This window comes from Pseudochaenichthys georgianus, chromosome 15 (assembly GCF_902827115.2).
Source record: "Pseudochaenichthys georgianus chromosome 15, fPseGeo1.2, whole genome shotgun sequence".
Taxonomy (NCBI): domain Eukaryota; kingdom Metazoa; phylum Chordata; class Actinopteri; order Perciformes; family Channichthyidae; genus Pseudochaenichthys; species Pseudochaenichthys georgianus.
This window is the reverse complement of record NC_047517.1, coordinates 2637796-2646884: the sequence shown is the minus strand read 5'-3', so window position 1 is coordinate 2646884 and position 9089 is coordinate 2637796. Positions and strand designations below refer to the sequence as shown.

General features: G+C 38.6%; 2 long non-coding RNA genes across 2 annotated transcripts; both read right to left on the bottom strand.

Moving 5' to 3' along the window:
* Nucleotides 1–641: 641 nt before the first annotated feature.
* LOC117459563 (uncharacterized) lies at nt 642–1873 on the bottom strand. Its single transcript, XR_004553539.2, has 3 exons — nt 1797–1873; nt 1475–1549; nt 642–719 (listed from the first exon to the last, which is right to left on the bottom strand). It is a non-coding gene; the product is annotated as an uncharacterized lncRNA (long non-coding RNA).
* A 5059-nt stretch (nt 1874–6932) lies between these two features.
* Nucleotides 6933–8656, bottom strand: LOC139435203 (uncharacterized). The gene is made up of 3 exons (XR_011644481.1): nt 8555–8656; nt 7679–7754; nt 6933–7595 (listed from the first exon to the last, which is right to left on the bottom strand). It is a non-coding gene; the product is annotated as an uncharacterized lncRNA (long non-coding RNA).
* Between the last annotated feature and the right edge of the window lie 433 nt (nt 8657–9089).

Genomic DNA, 9089 nt, shown 5'->3' with positions numbered 1-9089 from the left:
TTATTGGTTTTAAAAAATAAAGTAATGACTACCCTGCTGAAAAAACCAGCTTAGATCAGCTTAAGATGGTAGCTGGTTTTAGCTGGTTTTAGCTGGTGTTAGGCTGGTTTAGTTGGTTTACCAGGCTGGACAAGCTGGCCAGGCTGGTCTTGCTGGTTTGTTAGTATAGTTGGCCAGCTTGGTATGGCTGGTCAATCGGGCCAGGTAAGCTGGTGTTAGGCTGGTTTAGTTGGTTTACTAGGCTGGACAAGCTGGCCAGGCTGGTCTTGCTGGTTTGTTAGTATAGTTGGCCAGCTTGGTATGGCTGGTCAACCGGGCCAGGTAAGCTGGTCAAGCTGATTGTCCTGCAGGCTGGCTGGCTGGCTGGACTGACCAGCAAAGCCCGTCTGGTAAGCTGGTCAAGGTGGTTAGGATGGTTTGATTTTTTACATTATGGATTTCTCACCACATACTATTAACTAAGTTAATTCAGTCACATTCAAACAGTGACTGGCAGATCTGTCTCACATATCAGATTTTTTGCTGGTGAAATGTTCCGCTCATAGCCACACTATCGTTCACGTCACGCACACAGCGTTAGCTGCAGCATATAGACAGTGTAGCCACACATAGTGATTCGACTACAACAATTGAGAATGTACCTCAATCACAGTATGCTGACTTTCATGTGCAGTCTGATCTCCCACTTGTGACACTTCATCTGAAGAGACCTCGTGTTCCTTTTGAAAAAAAATCGTTAGTATATTAGACTGGTCAGCTTACTTTCATAAAGTATAAACCGTGATAAGGCGGAAGTAATATATGGACACAGAGTTGACAGTGTTGTAGGGCTGCAACTATCATTTTCATTATCGAATAATCTGTTGATCATTGTCTTGATAAAGTGAATAGTTGTTTGGTCCATAAAATGTCAGAAAGTGTGAAAAATGTTGAGCACTGTTTCCGAAAATCCAAGATGACGTCCTCAAATGTCTTATCTTCTCCTGACTAAGAGACCTCATCCCAAATATATTGAGTTTACTGTCATAGAGTACTAAAGAAACCAGAAGATATTCACATTTGTGAAGCTGGAATCAGAGTATTTGGTTTTTGAATTTTTTACAGAAATTATTCAAAATTATAAATCAATTATCAAAATAGTTTTCTATGAATGTAATAGTTGGCAACTGGACAACTGCAGCCCTATTATTCTGTTTGTATACCATGTTTAATTTGCAAAAGTTATAAATAATATAATTCATATATTTGTATTAAATATTTTGGACTCTAGTAGCTAGTTAAATTGCAAGACTTTAAATTAAAGTGCAGACTGTCTGGGCAGTGCTCAACATGCTCAAACATGCTCAGTCTGAAATGTTGCATTAAGTCAATTAACTGCATTACATTTGCACCAAATATACATAATACACACCCTCCAGCCAACTAAAAAGTATTTTTCTAGTCAGAAAATACAGGTAATTCAACTATTATTTACTTCAGCTGCAGGCCACCTTCTCTCATGTCCACTTTCTTCTCTTGACTGTAATGAATCATCTGAGTCGGCATCATCCTTATCAAGAGATGAAATACACGTAAAGAAAAGCAATGTGTAACACATACAAGACAACTTCCACTAATTGCTACTGAATAACCATGCAAAACCATGGTGGTAGTACTTTGAGAGTACTTCGATCCCAAGTTGCAGACTCTCATTTTCTGAAGAGACCTGATTCTTTTAGAGAAATTTGATATACGTTTAAAGTATTCAAGTTCAGATACACTTTAAGTACAGGAAAAATGTATTCAAAAATATTTACCTCAATCACATGCTGCCATCTCTCATTGTCACTTTCGTCACTATCATGCATCAAATGATCTGCTGGCGTCTCATCCTAGTTATAAGACATGACAAACCATGGCATCACATACTGTATATCACTCATTAAAGAGCATATATCTTACCAATATATTCATTGGTAAATATAACAACTCAAGAAAGACATTAGATGGAGGATCAGGATAAAATGAAAAACAATTATGCCATATGTACACTGAGGATACATACCTCAGTTATTGTCTTGTGTTGACAAATTCTTCTGAGTGTAGATCTTGGTATTTCTGAGCTACTGCAAGGCTTCAGGTAATCTTTGTATATTCGTGTTGACATCTAAACGGTAAAATAATGTTGCATGAACATCATCTTCAAATCTTCAAAATCCTTCTACATTTCGCCTTCTAATCTAACATGTACGATATCATGTGTAAAGGAACATTCAAATTGTGGTGTCTCTTATCATCTGGATCATGAAGTGCTCACTGATTGGATGGCAGTGATAACACCATCTGATCTGATTGACAAAAATCCCACAAAATGATGTTTGAAGACAGAAATCAGGAAGCAACATGGTAAGATTACAGCACCAGTCAGGTATGTATTGTCAGTGCAGTAAATGTTATAACGTTAGGTTTGTATGTTTGCCTCTTAATATTGTTTATTTATTTAACCAATTGTACTCTCCATAAATCCATAACTTATAGACCTTTAAAAAAAACATCAACATTAATGCATTAACAGCAGTATGTCCACTATTCATATGTACACACCTTTGGGATGAAGCCCATATAAGTGTATTTAGCAACGTAACGATAACAAATCAAAGGCCGGGGTTCATTGGTCAAACAAAAGACCAATCAAAAAGCAGTTGGTTTTTCTTTTTTTTCTTTTCTGAGACAGCAGCGCGAAAACAAGATTAGACATTAGAGATGTTTGCGTATGTTAAATACACTGACGGCTACAAAGCAGTTGTCCCAATTTCTTTCATAAAACATTTTGATTTAAAAACCTACCAAATAGATATTCTTTATCAAATTATTTGGGAAAACGAATACTTCAACGGTCAGGTTCTCCTAGTGAAAGGTAAGTGACATAATAACTATTTATTTTCTGAACAAGCTAACGTTGGCTTAATGAAATGACTAGCCAGTACTTGTATGCTAATAAGATTTTGGCGCGTTTATTCCGCTGCAGCGGGTAGCTCGCTTTAAGCGTGTCGAGCCGTGCGGGGTCCGTTTTTGGTTGCGTTTCCACTTCTTGGCCTAGTACCGGCTAGCGGGTTCTAATTCACAGTTTTTCTGGCCCCATAAAATCGTGATTCCAGGGCCAGGAACAACCAGGCTGAGCATGCTAAACTAGAGAGAGAATCGCTGGCAAGTGGGCTGCAAATACAACAAGATGAACATATTTGACCGTGATTTATTTGTAATACACGTTTCAAAATGATGCCGAAGTAACAACATACTGAAACCGGTTAGTAAAAACCATGAATTAATGCTTTGACAATTCTGCAGACAGACGGCAGAGAAAACCTTTTAACATGCGTGTTTTCTAAATGTAGCTTGGCTAAGCTAACGTTATATATGCTCCGACCGTCCACACTCACACCAACGGCCTATACAGACATAACTAAACCAGCGACTGTATTCTCCATGACACAGGCAGTCTGTGGTTTGTACTTGTTTAACTTTTGTCTAGTTTCTGAACAGATATGAGGAGCTGTGAGCTCTGAGTGCTAAGAGCTAACGGCTGTGTTGTTTTTTGGGGCGCTCATTGAAGATGACGTCACGGCTCTGCCTACACTGCGTTATTAAAGTAACTACCCCAGTTCCTAAACTGTAATGGAAGCGCAGTCAAATGACCGAGCGAGGCCTGCAGTGGAAACGCGCCATAAGATAGCTATCAAGTTAACACAGACGCTTAACATTTACTACATTTTCACTCACCTTTTAACAGAAACCCGAGAAGAGATTGAGGAGTCAACTGTGAATCCTCAAAAAAGGATAAGAGTCCCCAAGATCCATCACGAAGAAGGCGTAATGGAGGAGAACAATGAAGGGACATCCGCCGAAAAAGATGGCTTAAAAAAGAAGACGGTATGTATGTGATGTGTCCTTCGCGAAGAAAAGAGCCGGCTCTTTTAAGTGAACGACGGGCGTTTTTTTTTTGCGGAGGGATCTAGATCAGCTTGAAGGCACATTATGCAATGTGCACATTATCCCGCTTATTACACATGGCCACATTCTCAACAAAGTAACGACATGACTCCCAATATTAATTGAAATGCTTTTATGGATTTAGAAAATTATTTTATTGATTTAAAACATAGTTGTATGTATTGATTTAAATTGACATGCATCCGCTAAGAAAAGTAGTCCGTTGTTACTGTTTGAACTAACGTTGTAACGGCAGGAACTGCTTCGATAGTGTTTTTGAGGAGCTTTTTGATTACAGATTTGAAAACGTCGTTGCTTGCTTTAAAAGTAGCACAATTCATTATGTCAAACCTTGGAAAGTATCTAGATACCCCTGCCCTAATGCCCTAATGCCAAAGTAACTGGCAACTGAATATTTGTCGCCGTTTGATGTCTAGGTTTGTTTTTAATTAGTTATTTAACGGGGTTTGATGTTATAAACCAAAGTAGTCAACCGAGGGGAAACACTGCTTTGAAAAATTATCATTAGCACTTTAAGCATTTACTTAATGTATTATTACGTATGTATTTAATGGTCTAAAAAGTGCAAAACCAATGCTATTTTTATTTGTACACAAAAGAAAGGGTCATATTTCTGACATTGACGTTAAAGTTGAATACATCAATGTTACTCAATGCTTTGTATCATTTTATCTTGTAATTTACCTTTTATTTTATTCCAGTATCAGTTTGGGCTCTCACTTGTTTCTTGTTTTTTTTTATAGAAAGCCATTAAGGCAGCAGAGGTAGGTGAGAAAAGGAAAAGCCTCATGCAAATCCTGAATGAGAAGAAATCCCTGAAAAACAAAAATCCACTCTACACCATCGAGAAAAAGAGAAAGAGGGAGGAGACACTGCCAGACAGCTTCTCTGACAGTGATAATGATGATGGAGGTGTTGTGCCCCAAAAGATTCATGATGAAATGAAAATGAAATACCACAAACTGCAAAGAAAGCATCAGGCTCTAACACAAGACCTGGACCAATGCAAGCAAAAGTAAGAAATTGTGAAAAAAGTACAAGAAGAAAAGATGATTATATTTATAGCACTATTTATATTATTTATTCATAACACGTTTCACAGTCTTGCATCTGAGATAATATTGGTGGCATATTGGGTTTAATGACATACAATTATGTTCTTTTAATACAGTTCTTTAAAAGTTGTGAACATTTTTGTGAACATGTACCTATGTGTTTTTTTAAATATCAGTTTTAGGGTAACACTAAACTTCAGATAGAATTGGTAGGATGCTAAAAGGTTATTACTGCTAATTTTCATTTTTTTTTCATTTTATAATAAAGATCCACAGAATTGGAGAATAGTAAGAGTGAGCTGGAACAGGAGGTGGTCACATACAGAGAGGCAAACCTGACTTTGCAAAACAATATTGATAAACTCCTGAAAGAGGTCTTTTCTCAAAGTGAGTACAATTGTTTTGACTAATTGCAGACAAATTATTTAAGCATAATGGTACTTTTTGTTCAATTTAGCTTTTCTAACTGTTTATTGTTATTAGAATACTCATCAGCTACTTCAAAAAAAGACACAAACAGACAATATCTGCAGTCTACTGAAATGTGTTGCTATAAACAATTAGCTCATCAGGATGGGCCCACATATAAACTCCCCCCCATAGAAATTCCCTTACTGTTAATTTCACTAAGGGAGGGGAGCAACACTCACTTATGGACTGTCTCTCCATTTGTCATTCATCCACTATTTTATTCTGGTGTGTAATAAGTGTTACAGTCTCACAGGGCTGCTATCATTGCAACACTTTTTACTTGTGTTAATCATACTGCATGTATCCAGTGTAATATTAATTAATACTATTTTTGAACCTTTTCTGCTACCCCGTCATTTTGTTACCATCAACATTCTGTGGAGAAGGATCTGTGACCTCTCGAACCCGTGAGCCAGCCATTCCACCACTGACACCACCAGGGCAAGACACCAGTTCAGAGAGGGAGCCCGGTCAGCCGATCCATTGCCCAAGGCATATGGAAAAAAAGGATGGGAAGGTACACCTTTTTTCCATAGGTTCTTGTTCTGCTCGATCCCAAATTGGTGTCTAAATCAGTAGTATGCATGTCAACACTTGTGTGTTAGTCCTTAGGCATGGCATACATTTGTGACCATTTTGGCAAGTTATTGGACTAACAGACAAGTTATAAACTGAGCTCTATGGGGGTCTTTAAAACTAACGTGTGTCGCGCAGCACGCTCACAGACATAGATTGCGCACCATGGAGGTGCAGTGCAGGCATATTGTCATTCAAGAGATGCATAGTTCTTTTAGAAAACATGTTTTTCTTTTAGCCTATTTACCTCGTTAACGTAAATAATACTCATTACATTGACACATGTATTATTTGTGATTAAAATAATGGTTGTTGGTAGGTCTAATTTATTAGCGACCCCCACAGATCTATGATTTCACTATGTCCTTATGGGAGCTCAGCTCCCATGGCTCCCACATAACTCGAACCCTGTCTGCACCCAGGGGCGGACTGGCCATCGGGACGTTCGGGAAAAATCCAGATGGGACGGTACTGAAGTGGGCCGGTGGTACCGAAATGGGCCGGTAGTCCCAGTCCGCCCCTGTCTACACCCCTATGCACTGCCATTTCCCCACGTAAACATAACAGTCTGCAATGAAACGGTTGTGTCCTGTGTGCTACACTTCCTACTTGGCGAACCGTTGACTTGATCGTGCACACGAGATACTTTTTGATGACCCGGCCTTTAGAGGCTTGTCATACAGCTAGTGTTAGTATTATTAGATCTCAGTGCTGCGTTTGACACTGTTGACCACAGCATATTACTAGACCGACTGGAAAACTGGGTGGGACTTTCGGAAACAGTTCTAAATTGGTTTAAATCCTACTTAAAGGATAGAAACAACTTTGTTTCTATAGGTAAATACACATCTGAGTTGACAAATATGACATGTGGGGTTCCTCAAGGCTCCATCTTGGGGCCTCTTCTCTTTAACATCTACATGCTACCACTGGCTCAGATAATGAAGAACAACAAAATAAGTTACCATAGCTATGCAGATGACACACACATTTACGTAACAATTTCACCAGGAGACTATGCTCAAATTCAAACACTGAGTAAGTGCATTGAACAAATCAATGACTGGATGTGTCAGAACTTTCTCCAATTAAACAAAGATAAAACTGAGGTAATGGTTTTTGGAGCCACGGCAGAACGTTTAAAAGTTAGCGCTGAGCTTCAGTCTGCAATGTTCAAACCAACAGATAAAGCCAGAAATCTAGGTGTAGTCATGGACTCTGACCTGAGTTTCAACAGTCACATTAAAACAGTTACTAAATCAGCCTACTATCACCTAAAGAACATATCTAGGATTAATAGACTAATGTCACAGCAGGATTTGGAAAAACTTGTCCATGCCTTTATCTTCAGTAGACTCGACTACTGCAATGGTGTCTTCACAGGTCTCACTAAAAAATCTATTAGAAAGCTGCAGCTGATTCAGAACGCCGCTGCTCGAGTCCTCACTGACATTAAGAAAGTGGATCACATCACTCCTGTTCTGAAGTCTTCACACTGGCTTCCTGTGTGTCAAAGAATAGATTTCAAAATATTGCTGCTGGTTTATAAAGCACTGAATGGTTTAGACCCAAAATACATTACTGACCTCCTGCTAAACTATGAACCATCCAGATCTCTCAGGTCTTCAGGGACTGGTCAGCTTTCTGTCCCCAGAGTCAGAACTAAACATGGAGAAGCAGCGTTCAGTTATTATGCTCCAAATATCTGGAACAAACTCCCAGAAACCTGCAGGTCCGCTGCAACTCTTACTACTTTTAAATCCAGGCTGAAGACTTTTCTTTTTGTCGCTGCTTTTAATTGAACTATTCATATCTTAAACTGCACTGTTGGGACCGTAAAAGGTATGTGGCACATCTCCGTACACTGAATGTCATCTTAAACTAACAAATTAAATACTACAAACATTCAAGACAGACAGGTGATGAAGACTTTTGCAATGGAATTGAACGCTCCGCTCGCCCGTTAGAGCCTGTCATCTTCCAAAAGTCAAGCAGCTTATTACAACCCACAGACACGTTTTAAAGTTTTCAAAAGTGGTCGAGTAAGTTATAACAATCTGCTGTCTCAGGCGGATCATAAGCTATGGGATTAGTTTTGTTTCATAAAGATAAAGCAACACTTTCCTCCATTGATTTTCATATCAAATTAGCGTGTTAATAAAATAAGCTGTCATGGCTTATACTTGCATATCTAAACAGAATCATGAAAGCATGTTGGTAGAGTCAGGCACACGAGTCCATTTGAGTGTGTGTGCCGGTGTCTGAACTATGAACGCTCACTCACTGCTAGCTATGTAGCTAACTGTCCCTGCTATTAGGCTACTAGCTTGCATTGTTTTGGATCTAAAGTTAGCAAAAGCTAACTTTCATAACACAGCTTTTCTTTACTTCTCACTTAACTAAAACAATAAAGAAACAGACCGTATAGTACAGCACAAACAACACAAATGATCAATACTTACATATATTTTCACTTGTAGTATTATAATAATTGAAATGCTGGTTCTTCTGGGGGTCTTCTGTCCACGCTCAGCTACCGCACCACAGCTGCCTGCATTGTACAATCACTGGAGGACTGGGCTGTTACTCAAAAACTGAGTAGCCAATGGGGACGCACCCCTGAAAGTTCCGCCTACTTGGGACGTTTTTGTGTCAGAATAGAGAGGCGAAGTCACGCCCATCTACTTCCGGTCCCTGGGACCTTATTTCGGAAAAAGTATGTATTGAAGTTAATGGAGAGAGAAAGATTATTTTTCGATCCCGTTTGAATTGTGCCACGAATTACACATATGATGTTTGTCAATCTTACAAAAATAATTTCCGTGTCAAAAAAGTCACAGTTTGTCGTAAAACTGTTGAAATATAAGACTGAAAAATACGCAACTCCAAAAATGCAACATATATAATAAAATACAAATGTGTGCAAAAAGTTTATATCCATGTAATATAATAGAATATGATATTTACAAGAACAGAATATGAAATTAAATAATGTAA